Below are 18300 nucleotides of genomic sequence, written 5' to 3' on the forward strand. Positions count from 1 at the left end.
GCTGTATCCGTCGGTGTCACCCGAGGACACAGAAGACAGTGCAACTGCAGGGGATGATCTCTGCCATGCTCCTCGTGAGACCCACATTCCCAACTTAACGTCCACACACCACATTTGCAGTGCAGCTGCCCACTATACTCAGGGCGACTAGTCAATCTACCGATTCTCGTAAGAGTTCAGGCGATGAGAGTGCATCCGCACTGGAGAAAATCACTGGCCAGTAAGCCTTATCTATACGAAGATGGTATCTGTTCTTTTAGTCATGTCCGAAAGAACAGATACCATCTTCATACACTAGTTTCAGGTGGGCTCAGATTAGTTGCTAGATTGTACACCACATTTTATACAGATTAGGGAGTTGGAATTCGTCAGTGTCCTAGCCCACAGCCCTGATAAATCCCCTGGAGCAGACCACATTCTAAACCAAATGCCCAATTAACTGTCTGTGGACTGTCTGCGCCGTATCCTTACCATCTTTAACAGCATCTGGAGCCAGGGCGTGTTCCTGTGGCAATGGCGGGAAAGCATCTTTGTCCCAGTACTTAAACCGGGTAAGCAAACTCCAGAGATGGACAGTTATCGCTTAATTAGGCTCTCCAATGATCTCTGGAAGTTGCTTCAATGCATGGTGAGCCAGTAGCTGTATTGGCTCCTCGAGTCTCAAAGTCTTCAGGCTCTGTCCCAGAATGGTTTTCGTAAAGGCCGTTCCACTACTGATAATCTGATTTACCTGGAGTCTGCCATCCGATCAGCTTTTGCCCGTCGTCAGCAACTTGTAGCCGTCTTTTTTCACCTAAAAAAGCTTGCGACACCACATCCACGCACAAAATGGGTGTTCAGGAATTCTTGTCTCCTCGTGTTTTCCGGTTGAAATTAGTGCCTCCCATAGTTCTCCCCATATCCAAGAGACTGGTATCTTGCAGAGCTCTGTACTGAGTGTCCCTCTTTCTAGCAGCCACCAATGGTTTAGCAGCAGTTGTGGAGTCCTCAGTATCACCCTCCTTGTATGCTGATCACATTTGCCTCTACTATTGCTCTTCTAGTACGGCGTCGCCAAACTCCAAGGCGTCATACAAAAGGCACAGGCATGGGACCTCACCCATGGCTTTCGGTTTTCAGCTGCCAAGACTCGTGTCATGTGCTTATGTCAACGCCATACCATTCACCCACAATCAGAACTTTACCTTGACGACCAACTACTCAATGTGGTGGACACTTATCCTCTTATCACTTTTTAGGACTTGTCTTTGATGCTCTAAGCACTATGGGACTTAACATCTGAGATCATCAGTCCCCTAGACTTAGAACTACTTAAACCTAACTAAAGTAAGGACATCACACACATCCATGCCCGAGGCACGATTGTAGCAGCAGTGCGATTCCGGTCTGAAGCGCCTAGAACGGCTCGGCCACAGCTGCAGGCGATTACGATTGTAATCCACGTCTGGTCCCTCCTTTCTGAACACAAATTGTTTCGTCTACCACCTCTCCTCTGCATGGTGCATCCTTCAGCAACAGCCTCGTCTTTAACTATTACAAGGTCCAAAAGACTTGGTTCATCTTGAGGCCCTCCGCCACCAATTTTTTCCGTCCTTGGCGCATCCCAGTGTTCAGAAGTAGTCTACACTGATGGCTCGATGGTTGCTGGTCATTTAGGCTTTGCATCTTCTCACACTGCACATATTGAACTGTGCTCCCTACCAGATCACTGTAGTGTTTTACAGCGGAGTTGATAGCCATCTCTCGTGCTTGTGAGTATATCAAATCAGCTGTTTTTCGGTTTGTTGCTTCTATACTTGATTAGGTTCCGTGATTTAAAAGCTGGTGTTGGGTTGAGGGCTCATCCATGACTAAACAGACTTTGTCATTTTCGTGCGGATTTCATACGTCTGTCTGAAATCATGGGGCTAATCACTGCACACTGGTCCGCAGTTATGTATTTTCGAGAGTGATCTGTTGACATAAATATCACTCCCGTGCTAGGGAGTATCACTAAGTAATTAAGTCTATGATTGTATAAATTAATTTATAATTTGAGAATTAAAAATAAAAAACAGATTCAAAGTTTTGAAAAACAATAATGAATCACAATTATAGTGGAATGGTATGGCTCTGCAGAGATGATAGCTGAATTTTTTTTAATTTTGAGAAAAAATTTGCTTATTTCACAAATTGATTGTTGTCTGCGAGAACTTTCCAATTTATGGAAATCTCAGGATGAGGATGATGTGCAATATTTATTGGCTTTACGGCCATCATATTCGGCTACAAAAAGCTCTTCTTAGAACAGCTGAGAAAGCAGCAGTGGCAAACTAACGTAATGTGGTGTAAGGTACCGATGACAGATGGTTTGTTCGGTGCGGGTGTTGTGAGAAAAATCGCCTACACTGTGATTCTTCTCCGCGATTGGCTGCTGCGTTAGGAGGTTCTGCGCCAAAATGATAATCTTCTGTTATTAATATTAGAAGAAATGAACTGTGTATTTACTTGCATTTTATGTTAAAACATTTCTCAGTAGCAAGCTCTCATTCCATCATTTCAAAAGTGTTAGTTACCAGCAGAGTAGTAAACAGCTGCTAAACGAAAGGGAAGTCGAAGCACTTCTGAGATCTTCGGATCGCGCCTAACTTGAATGGTGGGCGAAATAATTCGGTTGAAAGATCAGATCCGGTTCGTCAGTGTCGGAAGACAGACATGTTTCTGACTTTGTCGGTATTAGTTAAGAACTTAATTAGCAGTCTATGGTTATTTGGACACGTACTTAATAGTGATTACGGAAATACGCAGTTCACTGTTTCGTTTATTTTCTTATGAACGTGTGAAGACCGCAGGTTGGTGAACATTAATTAGACCTTATACATTTAACTCAGGGTGGTGGAAGCAAATAGGCACCTCTTGTGTACTGCAGTGTTAGAAAAAATTAGAATTGGGACACGTCATCTGTGGTAACAAAGAGCAGGTATGAAGGAGAGAAATTTTCTGGGGAAGGGGTTTCTTATACGCACATAGATCTCTCTCTCTCTCTCTCTCTCTCTTTCAGCTTGCCGTAGTTTTCATAAGCAGATGCAGCAACACTACTTTCACACATCTTCTTGAGTCGATGGAGAGCAGGCAGCCGTAGAATGCCAAGTCTTGAATAGCAGTATACTTGAAGATTCGACACATCCGTGCAATCTCCTCCTTTGTCTTGACGCAGAAGATGGTCGAATAATCGAGGCCACATCACCATATCTTTATAGGGTACGTCAGGATCACCCCAATGAATTCCATGGAAAAAACGTATTAACAACTTTGCCGTCCTCCGTATTTTAGCACACTTCACATCCTTGAAAGACCTCGGTGATGCAATGGTTTATGAGAATATCTCCACTAAACATATATCTTCTGTGAATGCAATACTTTTAAATATGAACTGTCTACGTTCATCATCATAGAAACCATGAAGTAAAGCAATAGGTTAATAAAAAGTAGTGGCAGCTTACTTGGCTGTTGTGACTACGGAACAGACATTATGATTGATTATTGATCATTTTAGCTGTACATTCATCAAATACATCTTAATTGATGGTGGTCCATCAGTCTCCCATTGAGCATTTAAAAAAAATGGTTCAAATGGCTCTAAGCACTATGGGACCTAACATCTGAGGTCATCAGTCCCCTAGACTTAGAACTACTTAAACCTAACTACATCACACACATCCACGCCCAAGGCAGGATTCGAAACTGCGACCGGAGAAGCTGCACGGTTCCGGACTGAAGCGCCTAGAACCGCTCGGCCACAACGGCCGGCGGGCATTCGAGTCATAGTGGTTAAAGTAGGGCTCCTACTTTGAAATGAGTGGTTCTCTCTTAAATATGTCAGATAGCAAATTGAATCTGCATGATACATCACACAAAAAATGGTTCAAATGGCTCTGAGCACTATGGGACTTAACTACTGTGGTCATCAGTCCCCTAGAACTTAGAACTACTTAAACCTAACTAACCTAAGGACATCACACACATCCATGCCCGAGGCAGGATTCGTACCCGCGACCGTAGCAGTCGCGCGATTCCGGACTGCGCGCCTAGAACCGCTAGACCACCACGGCCGGCTTACATCACACAGTAATGGTATAAGTTGTGTAGGTAACATGTATTAATCAAGATCGTTCAAGATATGACTACTCGTAAACAGTTTTATGTAAACATTCCAGAGCACACTACGCACATTTCTTTGTTTCACCCACTTAAAAATGTTGTAAACCGTTCTCTTTCTTAGTGAATGCGTAGTCCTCAAAGCTAATTTTCGTAACATACTGAGGAAGTAAGAGCTCTAGAATATTTTTTCTGATGTGTGGGCACTGCTGTGTTCTTGAATAAAGCAGAATCGTGCAGTCACTATTTTCCTTAGATAGCTTTGAAATAGCGATTACTAAAGCATGAACCTCAATATCCACGACCACATTTTGCACAATACACTCACTACCACTTCTCAAATTTCACTGCTAGATTTACGACACTACTACTGTTCCTCCTAGCCTGCAAAAGCATTACCTTATTCACAGACATCCTGCCCACTTGATGTTAAATAAGTGAATGACGATGGAGTCATAGTAATTCTTCAGATACATACAGTTGGTACATCGAAGGGACAAACAGAAATACATTGTTCGCTTGGAATAAAGCATGTTTCACATTCAAGCCTAAAGGAGGTTTTACATAATGTAATATTCCTTTTGAAAATTCTGCTTCCACTCGTATATTGTAGAATCTAAACAGACACATGTTTAATATGAATCACTGAGTCACCAAAATCTTTCTATGATGCTCCAACAGGTACTTTTCTTTCGTAACAAACTCATTTCGCCAGCTGCAACAGATCCCTCGTGACGTGTTCCTCCTCCTAAGTGTTAAACAGGTAGTGAGATGAACTTAAAATGTGCTTAGACTCGATACAGAACAGTTTTGGGATCACATTATGGTGTGCAAACGTTTCTCTACCCGTTTGCTTGGCCCTTGAAAATTAACCCCTTATGGACGTACTCATGTAGTTTGCACTCGCAATGATGTCTTCGTTGAGAACTTTGTATGATCTGGGTGTAAACGTGGCATAAGGCTCAAATGCACTAACAGAAACTCGCAACTTGGCTGTCCGAATATATACAGCTAAGACGCCACTGTATTGGCTGGATTTACAAGTATCAAATATACGAAATGGTTTCGAGGAAGTGGTGAAATCGAGAAAATAAAAGAAGCGAGGGCTTTTTCAATTGTAATTACACCCTTTACTCCTCGACAAATAGATGATGACAATGTATTGGAGGTGGGGTTTGCTGCTGGTCAGTGAGAAACGTCATCGGGCTGGAGCGACTATGGAGATATCATCATTTTTTTGGACGCTATACATCTGTAAACAACGGTCGGAAATGTTATGTTGCTTGAACGTAAAGTTACTGTGGCATGCGGTCCTATGTAAAATAATCGCTAAGCTGGTCTCAGTCTCTCATTCAGTCCCTAGTTCACCAGTGCGGGCAGTTGAAGATAGCAGAACGAAAGCCGAAGTTTTAAATTTCACATTCAAGAAACCGTTCACACAGGAGAATCGTGAAACATACCGTCATTTGACAATCGGACAGACTAACTTACGGACGACATAGTAATAACCATCCCTGGCCTAGAGAAACAACTGAAAGATTTGAAAACAAATAAATCACAAGGTCCAGATGGAAGCCTAATTAGGTTTTACAAAGAGTTCTCTATAGCATTGGCGCCTGACCTAGCTTGCATTTATCATGAATCCTTTGCCCAGCACAAAATCCCAAGTGACTGCAGGTTTTTAAATACGTGGCACCTACATGAAACAATCGTTGAGTTGTGACATCATTCAACTGCTTACTAAAATTGTGTAGTCATGCCTGCATGTTATGTTGGCTGTACTGCAGAAGAGTTGTCACTGTTTGGTTTATTTAGCATTAAGGTCAGCAGCGTGTTTAATTTCAGTCTTCTTCTCTTTCTGTTAAAGTTATTTTCGAATTTCTGTGACTTTTCTGTCCATCCGAACACAATAATGATCAGATCATGATTAGCTTAAAATATTACAACCGACATATAACATTTAGATCAGAATGTCGTGACAATGCTTTTCATGATACTTTCATAGAACGAAAAATTGAATACCCCTGTATCTGCCTGAGCACATACTGTTCAACCCCAGTGACATTACCCAGTGTTCCCAACATAATTGCTTTCTCAATGAACTAAATATGTGGTACTGAAATGAGGACAATTCTACAGTGTATGGGAGTGTTAAAGAGTTTCCTATGTAGCTTCGTGAGTTTATCATGAGTTACAGCTGCTGTACACGCCACGTGTTGTCATGCAGGAAGAGGACATTGAGAATTGGCTGCTGGCATCATTTGTTGCGGCAGGCAGCCTTATCATCAACCAGCAGCTTGCAATATTAGTCCACGCTCACTGTCCTTCGACCATGCAGGTAATCAAACATATATACACCTTTTGAGTCCCAAAACAAAACTACCAAAACTAGCTCACCAGGAAGTCGATACTTTCAATGTATTCCTCCAACTTTTTCCACTCCATACTCACTCTCTTGCTATCGGAGGGATAGCAGTGACCCATATATCATTGCAGGTCATGATATGGCCCAGAACAGCTTCTCTTTCATCTTCTTCATAGTGATTCAGAAGTCATTGACAAATATTTTTCCGTACAGCCTTTTGTGCCTCAGTGGGAAGCCGTGAAACCCACCTTGCCAATATTTTTCCGTATTCAAATGTATGCAATAAAATGGTATGGGAACTTCCAAAACGTATCACCACTTGTGATAAAATTTTGGTAACAGCTTTCTTGTGTTCATGAACTATGCTTAGAGTCCCTCCAAAATGTCACTTGATTTCACACCTTTGTTGGAGAGAAAACAAATAGTAATGTGTTTCTCAACAGACAGTGGGACCTTCTGATCACTCATGGTGAGTGTCAAGTTATAAGCATGGGTATCCCCCCTTCCTTTCTGTTGTAAGCAGTTCTGTAGTGCACCAAGCTGTTCATGTCACTATATGTGCCAGATGAACAAAGTTCAGGTTTATTTGAATGACACTCGCATATTAATTCTAATATAAAGTTCACAATGGAAAATGAAAAAGAAGACAAATTTTATTTTTGTATTTTATAATTAGATCTGTGGCCAAGCAAAAATACTTATCATAATTAGTGTCAATACGTGCATTTGACATTTTTTTGCTGTAAATTAAAAATTAACAGTCATAATCAGAATAATAACTTTCTCTATGCTATCTAGGATGCTAGCATGTGCTTATTAACATGACAGACTAATTAACATCTTCCAGTTAGCGACATTTGATGACAAATGAAAAATTTCTATCATGACTGAAACTACGTAACAAAAAGTATCAATAAACAGCGAAGTAGTTTAATATACAACGAATGTTAGTCTAGTCTGTTACAAACCACTGTTCATAATTAACCTTCAGACTTACCAGAACATGGAAGCACCATTGAATGCTAAAGAACACATAACTTGAGAAATTTCATACTACAAAACGATTTACGTTTTCTTATAATGTTCACAAGCCAGCATAAAATTTTACTCTCTAGTCAAATTACATGTAACAGGCAAAATTGTAAAATCATATATCCATAGTTAAGCACTGATATTACAACATTTCATTTATGAAAAAGAACCTTTAACATCTAATCTAACTGTAACACCAATATTGGTTTTTGGTAAGCGCCTACATATGAAAGAGCTGGAGCACCTTACAGGGTAATTAAAAACTGATGGGAATTGAGAGCACAAACTCTAAAGAAAACTAACTCAGACATTGATAACTTCATAAAAATTCCATTCACCATCCCAAACATAAAATTCGAGTCATTAACACATTTGTGGAGGAGACTAAAAATATTTATGAGTCACAGTACTTGGAGGAAGAGCTCAATTATTTAAGAGTTACTTTACTAGCGCCATCTGGAGGCCAGTTGTTACATCAATTACTTGGTATGAAATTCAGGTGGCACTTACCTGTATACTGATACTCATTGGCAAGCTATGTTGCAACGATTTTTAATCTCTCTTTATTACTGGTAAGTCATTTTCTATCTAAGCTTACGTATTTTACCATTTACTTCTCACATTTGTTCCTCTTTCATACAGATCTGGTAATGGCAAGGCCGAAATTCACCATAAGGGAGACCATTAAATAAAATAATAGCAAACTAGACAAAAATCCTACATGGAATAGCTAAAAAATTGGTACTGCCATCTTTAAGGATTTCGTGTCTTGTTTTATTATTGTAAGATCACTCACGTAGTTTTGAACCCCATATGTTCCAGCATCGTCTGAACTTACATTTTTTTCTCAAGTTCATTTTGTCAATTTTCTTTTCCAAAGCACAATGTCAGTCGGCTATGAGATATACTTGTTGGTAATGCTAATGTTCATCAGACTTACCTATTTCATGTTATACACCACAATTTGCCAGTCACATTGTTTATTCACACTACTTTCCAAATTCTCCTTGTAAACTCATTGGATGTTTTCAGTTCTACACACTGCTCTGTACATACTACCTGAATGATGAGCTGTGGTCTTCTTCTTGTATAGAACTTCTATGCACCTGTCTGTGCCTGTCACATGCACAACCTTCACAGTAATTACCAATTAATTGTTTCAAATCTTAATACAAACACTAATATTAATAAAAACTGTATACAACAGACAAATCCAGAACAGAGAAAGTTATTTAACTCTTCTTTCCCTATTCCTCCTTGGTTAGTGACATCTTCACATACGTAACTATAGATGTAAGTCTGTACTGTTTGTTATACTCCTATTAAGTTCATAATATCTACTTATGTGGTTGTGTGAGTTACGTTTGCGAGCTCATGTTCCTTTCATTGTGTCTTTTACTTACCTTTATAACTCACCTTCCGTGGCTTGCTGCATAGTTCATACCTTCTTCACTTGTATATTTCTGTCAGCGCACCAGACTATGCTAAACAATGTATAAATGTTTGGGTCTTGACCCTCACTACAACGTTCTTTGTTGGTTTTTCTCAAGTGGGTTGCACTTCTATTCTTCTGTAGGTTGAAAGTGGCTTTTCTTTCCAGTTCCAAAGTTTAGACCTGAGCATTCATATAATTCCCATAAAAATAAAGGTAAAATTACACTACTGTGCTTAATAATGTTCCTACTTTTCTATATTTTCCAAACATTTATTCCTTATTGACTTTCAGAGTAATATTAACATTGGAAGTCATATTTATGAATACACAAAGAAAAAACTACATTTATCCATTCCTCTATTCCTTTCCTTTAAGGAGGTCAATTTTTTGTTCAATCTCTTGTCCATCTTGATCAACCAGTAGTAAAATACTTCGTGCAATCCGTGCCCCATAGACTATGGATTTCTCTATTACTTAACCTAATCTACAGTGATCAATGTACTATCTTGACTGAAAATTACAAGTACATTTTTCACTTTTTATCTGATAGTCGCAGAAGTATCCCAGCCCAATTTCCTTTCTATAATCCGGTGCCATTTGCCACATAAGTGTACTGATTTTTTTGTTTTTCTCAAGTAACGTGTAAAAGATAGAATAGCATCAGTATGTTTATGTTGCGATTTTGTTCTTAAGCTTTGTGCTCCAATCTACAGCCTTATTTTTTCTTACTATTTTTTCGTCTTAGTATTACCTACTCTAGCATTTTCAATAGTCTGAATGAAAAGATGTGTCAGAATAGTGGCCGGTTTCAGAAAATTAGTTTCATATTTATTACCACCAGAAAATACTGTGATGAGCATATTTGATTTCACATCAAAATGTTTCTATGGAAGAACACAGTCTCACTCTCCATTGCACAGTACAACAGTGGCAAACACAGTCGCTGACAGTCCTTTTTAGACCTAATGTTTTCAGTACACAGTTTGTCAAATAGTGACACACTTTGTGTAGCAAACACTTACTGCTGTTTAAATAAGTCAACAGTTCCAAAACATTCTTTATTAGATACTTCATGCAAGATTCCCCAATTCGAGTATTGTACTGCTTTCAATAGGTGAGTAAATGGAAGCAGACATCAACTTCCTCACATGTGTTTCCCTGATTACATCTCTAACATTTGCCTACAGGATTATATAACGCATATTGTGTACTCAACACCAATAAAAGCAGTTGTTGGGCTTTTTGAGTGGATGTGTGCAGCTTTCATAAACTTGTTCTATAGTGAAACATAATACTTTTAGCAACAATCATAAGGCATCACCAATGCTTTATTAGGAACTGATGGCATTGTTAGGTTTATATCTCAATATACTGAAGGCATATGATGACCGATGAGAGCCATTCACTATTAGACATTGACGATTTTTGTTGTAAAGTGTTTTCGTTGGATACACGTCATCAGTGGAACATGATTCCCCATGTTTACTACTACATTCAAATAAACTATTATCAGGCACCACCTTTGATTTTTACCTATAGGGTGATTATTCCTCTGTATTTGAACGCAGTAGAGAGGTGCATGTTTATTTAGTACAAACTGAACAGTTGACCAACAGCTTGAATGCTTCTTTATCAAACAACAGAAATTTATTTTCATACTCCTTACGAGACTCATCAATTTATTGTACCAATAAGTTTACATACAAAAATCACATTACAATCCATAATATCAACAAGAACACTGATGAATCGTAGACTCTGTCCAAAAGTATCAACATTTTTTTCATTTGAATTTTTCATAAATGCGATTATTACTTTAATACTACATGAGACACTACCTTGCTTTTACCATTTGCATGGTTAAAACATAAAATATGATAGTTTGAGCATTAATGGTGTTTCTAATAAATCTTGTCACCTGCTGTTTGATGCAGGGAGTAATTCCAACACAAAATAATCTCCAACTATCTTTTTTAAAAAAGACACATTGATACTTCATAGTATAAATTAACTCAAGTGTTCATACTGGAGTGACTTAGTAAGTGCATTATCAAACAGCATCTCAGCATTGGGTTCTACAATACTTAGTATGTGTACTGCACACTTTGAATTAATACACATTTTGATAGAAGCTGTTTTTCTGGTAGAATGTCAGAAATATCTTCCGAGTTGCCTTCTGTTAAAGTGAAAGGGACAAACCTTTACACGGCTTCGCCCACAGGTTATTTGGAAAATGTCACCTTTAAAAAAACCGTCAACGGGATGACATCTGGCAATCTCTCTTGCACCTGATTTATAATTTATTACAATCTCTTGAGGACATCTTCAGGTTGACGAATAAAGTAGTTGGCAATTGCAGCAGGTCAGTAAGAGCAACAAGTTGCTGACAGCAAGGGGATGGCAATAGGAACATGGCTCTCCATACTCTTCAGGATCTTGTTATGGTGATCATGTTGTACATGCAACAGATTGTACAACACATATTAGTTTCATGCCACAGTAAACAACAAAAGGGCCCCAAAAGCATTCACAGACCCATACATTCATACTACAATGGCTTGAAAAATATAAGGAAAACAGGGGTTTGAAGATTAATTACCAAAAAACAGAATATTTGAGTAATGATTCAGATGAGCTATACATTGAAGGAAAGAAAATCAAAAAGATAAACACTTTCTGTTATTTGGGATCCATTTTAGTAATCGAGGGAAAATCAGAGTCAGAAATCAATAAAAAAAATTTGTAGCGGACGGAAGGTCATTGGGATGCTTAACTCAGTCTTACGGAGAAGAAATGTAATGAGCAGAACTAAAAAATTTATATACAAATCCATATTAGAGAGTGTGGTTCTGCACGGAATGGAGACCTGGACAATTAAACTGAAGCACGTTGAAGAATTACAAGCTCTAGAATGGACTTCTGGAGAAGACCGACAAGAATCTCCAGGAAAGAGAAAATAGGGAACACCGAAATAATGAGGAGAATGGAAATAAAAGAAATAATATAAGACGTAATGCAGTAAGTGAAACGGGCATAAAGGAATACAAACGTCTCAAAAATGAGATCGTCAGGAAGTGCAAAATGGCTAAGCAGGGATGGCTAGAGGACAAATGTAAGGATGTGGAGGCCTATCTCACTAGGGGTAAGATAGATACCGCCTACAGGAAAATTAAAGAGACCTTTGGAGATAAGAGAACGACTTATATGAATATCAAGAGCTCAGATGGAAACCCAGTTCTAAGCAAAGAAGGGAAAGCAGAAAGGTGGAAGGAGTATATAGAGGGTCTATACAAGGGCGATGTACTTGAGGACAATATTATGGAAATGGAAGAGGATGTAGATGAAGATGAAATGGGAGATATGATACTGCGTGAAGAGTTTGACAGAGCACTGAAAGACCTGAGTCGAAACAAGGCCCCCGGAGTAGACAATATTCCATTGGAACTACTGACGGCCGTGGGAGAGCCAGTCCTGACAAAACTCTACCATCTGGTGAGCAAGATGTATGAAACAGGCGAAATACCCTCAGACTTCAAGAAGAATATAATAATTCCAATCCCAAAGAAAGCAGGTGTTGACAGATGTGAAAATTACCGAACAATCAGCTTAATAAGTCACAGCTGCAAAATACTAACACGAATTCTTTACAGACGAATGGAAAAACTAGTAGAAGCCAACCTCGGGGAAGATCAGTTTGGATTCCGTAGAAACACTGGAACACGTGAGGCAATACTGACCTTACGACTTATCTTAGAAGAAAGATTAAGGAAAGGCAAACCTACGTTTCTAGCATTTGTAGACGTAGAGAAAGCTTTTGACAATGTTAACTGGAATACTCTCTTTCAAATTCTAAAGGTGGCAGGGGTAAAATACAGGGAGCGAAAAGCTATTTACAATTTGTACAGAAACCAGATGGCAGTTGTAAGAGTCGAGGGACATGAAAGGGAAGCAGTGGTTGGGAAGGGAGTAAGACAGGGTTGTAGCCTCTCCCCGATGTTGTTCAATCTGTATATTGAGCAAGCAGTAAAGGAAACAAAAGAAAAATTCGGAGTAGGTATTAAAATTCATGGAGAAGAAATAAAAACTTTGAGGTTCGCCGATGACATTGTAATTCTGTCAGAGACAGCAAAGGACTTGGAAGAGCAGTTGAATGGAATGGACAGTGTCTTGAAAGGAGGATATAAGATGAACATCAACAAAAGCAAAACAAGGATAATGGAATGTAGTCTAATTAAGTCGGGTGATGCTGAGGGAATTAGATTAGGAAATGAGACACTTAAAGTAGTAAAGGAGTTTTGCTATTTGGGGAGCAAAATAACTGATGATGGTCGAAGTAGAGAGGATATAAAATGTAGACTGGCAATGGCAAGGAAAGCGTTTCTGAAGAAGAGAAATTTGTTAACATCCAGTATTGATTTAAGTGTCAGGAAGTCATTTCTGAAAGTATTCGTATGGAGTGTAGCCATGTATGGAAGTGAAACATGGACGATAAATAGTTTGGACAAGAAGAGAATAGAAGCTTTCGAAATGTGGTGCTACAGAAGAATGCTGAAGATTAGATGGGTAGATCACATAACTAATGAGGAAGTATTGAATAGGATTGGGGAGAAGAGAAGTTTGTGGCACAACTTGACCAGAAGAAGGGATCGGTTGGTAGGACATGTTCTGAGGCATCAAGGGATCACCAATTTAGTATTGGAGGGCAGCGTGGAGGGTAAAAATCGTAGAGGGAGACCAAGAGATGAATACACTAAGCAGATTCAGAAGGATGTAGGTTGCAGTAGGTACTGGGAGATGAAAAAGCTTGCACAGGATAGAGTAGCATGGAGAGCTACATCAAACCAGTCTCAGGACTGAAGACCACAACAACAACAACAACAATATAAGACGTAATGGATAGGAAGAAATTGCAGTGGTACGGGCATGTACGACCAATGGAGGAAGCCAGAATACCAGAATTGATCCTGTAGTGGGAACCGGAGGGGAGGGGAAGAAGAAGAAGAAGAGGACGGCCTATGACCACCTGGCTCCAAAATGTGCAGCACACAATGACGAGAATGGGCGCAGAGGAAGAGGACACACAAGATCGAAACAGCTGAAGGAATATTTTGAAAATATAGTTTAATAACGTTTATTCTTTGTATAGCAATTTCAAAGTAAATTATTATGTGGGAGATAAGCCTCTGTAATGACGAGAAGCTCAAAATAAAAAAAAAATTAAAAAATTAACTTTCGCTTTATATGTCAATGCCAAGTAAGGTAGCTCGATGAAATTATATATAGAAATTACTACTTGACTACAGTACCGAAGGTAACTGAAAGAAATACAGTAAGATATAAACATAAATGATACTTTCATTCGAAGATAATAATTACCCTGAAGTCGCCATCATGTATTATGGTCCCCTGGACAATACAAAAGACAGGACACAGTTCTTAATAGGGTGTGTGATCACCAAGGATGGTAATGCTTGCTCTGCAATGTGCTCCCACATTATTCACGAGCCTGGTAGGGAGTTCTTGTGATACAATGTCCCATTCCTCCACTTGTGCAGTTGAGAACAGCTGGTTGGTCATTGGTGCATGAGACCATATTGCAATGCGTCCTGCCGGCCTCTATCGCCTAGTGGTTCAGGGCGCTTAAGTCCGGAACCGCGCTGCTGCTATGGTCGCAGGTTCGAATCCTGCCTCGGGCATGGATGTGTGTGATGTCCTTAGGTGAGTTAGGTTTAAGTAGTTCTAGGTCTAGGGGCTGATGACCTCAGATGTTAAGTCACATAGTGCCTAGAGCCATTTGAACCATTTGTAATGCGTCCCCCCCAACATGCTTGATCAGATTAAAGACGGGGGAAAGGGCACGCCACTCCATTTGCTCAATTCCTCCTGTTCCAAGAACTCCATCTCCATTGTTCAATGTGGTCACGTATGGTCATCCATAAAAATGAAGTCATGGTCAAATGTGCTCGTGAAAAACCGAGCATTGGGAAGGAGTACAGTGTCAGAATGATGTTGAATGGTGAGAGTACTGTGTTGAAAGATCTGAAGGCAGTATGCCTCTGCAACATTGTGCCTCCCTCCAGCATAAAAACTAGACCACCAAAACAATCATGTTAGGCAGTGTTGTAGGGGTGCATTAAGTGCTGCTACCATGAGTCCACACGTAATGCACCCAGGAACATTGTCGAACATGATCATTTCAGTGGTCTAGTTCCTATAGTATGGAGAGCCATAATGTTACAACATCATTGTGACACTCTACTACTTCAAGATGTTTGTCTTTTCAGAAATGCATTCGGCCCTGACTTCATTTTTCTGGATGACAATGCATCAAACAGCACATGTGCAAGAGATCTCGGAATGAGAAGATATTTGGCAAATGGTCTGCCCTGTCCATTTCCATCTTAATTCCCATCTAGCCAGGGTGGATGCGTTGAGGAAACATACTGCAGCACATATGCATGTACTAACAACCATCCTGCAATTATCAACTGTGCCAGTGAATGGAAAGCCCTAACATTATAACTACATACCAAACCAGAGGCCGGCATGGGAGCGCTTTGCAATGCATTGCCATCAATGGCAATCAGAAGACACATGTCCTTTCTTTTGAAATGTCAAGAGTTCTGCTTGCAACTCTAAAAATATTAATATCAATTATGATAAAGTAATAGTCGACAACAATTTTGTAAAATTGCTTATCTGAAGAAAAAACATTTAATGATCAACTAAAATCGACGTAATTGCATCTCATAATTGTGCAAAGACTTTACACCATAATGGGAACACAAGTTTGATTCCTTAACCTAACAGCTATTCCGGAATCAAGAATTTCGGGGGGGGGGGGGGGGGGGTAGGGGCGGAATGCGCTGTCAATATCATACTAATTCACAAAAGGGGGAAAGCTTTACAAACCAAACACTGTATCTAGTGAAATAAACTACATGAAAGTAAGAAGCAGTTAACTACTGGTTCTTACAAACACTGTTCTAGCCTTTTTTTAATCTGTAAAACATGGCTACACTGTGATAGTGCCCACCACAATGCCATGGAATACTGGCTGAGCTGACAGACTTATCTGTGAGGTGACAGACTTATCTGTAAGGGACTTTGTGATCTAAGCTGGGTTGACATATGGCAATCCGCCCTTGCAACATTGTGCCCCCCTCCAGTTTAACAACTGGATCACCAAAACTATCATTTTATGCACTGTTGTTGGGATGCATTAAGTGCTCCTACCATGAGGCCCTTGCACTATTGAGCCTCCCTCCAGCCTTTCTACCTGGTGGGCACTCATTTAAGACCAAAAATTTCGAAATTTCGCGTATTGATTTACAGATTTAAAAGTGATAATGACTTACAACAGTCTGGTTACATAGCGTAATGGCGAAGGTACTGAACTCTCATGCAGCTCAAATCCTGTCATGTACACTCTTAACAAAACCGGTAACTACGTTTCCTTACCTGCCAAGGCAAACTCCAGTTTTATCACCACTCCTTGTCCAGGTATATTTTCCAAATGGGATCCTAACTTCTACCATTTCGAGCATGTGCGAACTTAACACTCTGTATGCACGACACTTAAAAAAAAATAGGATATGTGGTAAGCATTTTCATTCAGCAAAGTAACTAATACATTATTAACATAGTAACGAGATACATTTTAAGCATGTTCTTAAGGAAACTAACACATTGTCTTAGATACATCCTCAACACTACAACACACCATATTATATTGAAAACGTTCCTTACATGTCCTTTTGTAGACCTGCGTGTTTTCGTGTGTTTTGAGACGTCATGAATCAGAGGGTTTTTTTTTCTTCCTTGCTATCGCCTTGGCAAACGCACATGCATAGAAAGTTACGACTGTGGACACAAATCTACCCACAAATCTACACGTCTGATCCGTATCTGAACCATGTCAACCAAGATAATCTTCAAAATACTCCACTCGTATCACAATTTTTATTGGCTGATTGTAAGCTCTGTCGTCATTTAGTTAACTGCGAATTGCAGCAAATATCTTTATAATGGAATGTATTACGGGATGGGGAAATAAGCATTCGTGTTCATGAAACTGCTTCTTTGTTCTTACTTGCGACTGTCACATCTTCCGTTATAAATCGCGAAAATAGAATTGGTAGAGTGCATGAACTGTAATTGTAAACTGCGTCTAAGGATTGCAGTTACCGAAAGAAGCATTCGCAGAAATCACTGATACTGAAAAGTCACAGTTTAGCCCATCCCTACCCATTGCGTAGTTGTATTTCCCGCGCATTCAGTTTACATGCTGGACGCACTCCTATCTCGCTAAGAGGTAACGTGCGATCTGCCATCTACCGACGATGCTAAACAACTATCGCGTGCCGTCTGAGGCAGCGGTCATAACGAGTTGATTTCATATAGCAAATAGAAGTTTTGCAAGGAAGAAATGACGCTAACAAACCTCTACAGCTACGACCTTTCCAATTTTGCTAACAAAATAGCTATAAGTTCCCATGGAACTTTTAACTGTTTGTGACATGCGTAATACGCACCCAACAACATTTGTAGTAACATATAATATTTTTTTTTTCGCCAACATTCGAGGGATGGAATCCATCCTCTCCCACCGTATCCATCGGCACCTTGCTCAACACCACCTCCTCCCCCTTACCCAGTGTGGCTTCCGACCCTCCTTCTCTGCTGACGACCAACTCCTCAACCTTGTTCACCTTCTGTCCCTCCAGCTCAACTCACGTCGCTCCGCCATTTTTGTTTCCCTTGACCTCCAAAATGCCTATGACCGTGTATGGCATCCCGGTCTCCTCTTTAAACTCCAAACTTACGCCCTGCCTATCAATTTTGTCCGTCTGGTCGCTTCCTTCCTCTCGCACCGTCCTTCCTATGTCACCCTCCACAACACCAACTCCCGTATCTTTTATCCCACGGCTGGCGTCCCCCAGGGTTCTGTCCTCTCCCCTCTCCTTTATCTCTTGTATACAGCTGATATGCCCAAGCCACCCCCACCAGTTCACCTTCTCCAATATGCTGATGACACCGCCTTCCTGGCTCTCTATCCTACCCTTCAACGGTCTCAACGTACCCTCCAAACCCACCTTAACCAGTTCACCACTTGGTGTAATCAGTGGCTCCTCCGTCTGAACCCCTCCAAAACCCAGGCAATCATCATAGGCCGTACCACTCGCTCCTTTCGCCTCCAAGATTTCTACCTCACCCTTTATGGTCGTCCTATCCAACTCACCCCCACCCTGAAATACCTTGGCCTCACCCTTGACCGACACCTCACCTGGACCCCTCATCTCCTGACCATCCAGCAGAAAGCCCATTCCCG

This window comes from Schistocerca piceifrons, chromosome X (assembly GCF_021461385.2).
Source record: "Schistocerca piceifrons isolate TAMUIC-IGC-003096 chromosome X, iqSchPice1.1, whole genome shotgun sequence".
Taxonomy (NCBI): Eukaryota; Metazoa; Arthropoda; class Insecta; order Orthoptera; family Acrididae; genus Schistocerca; species Schistocerca piceifrons.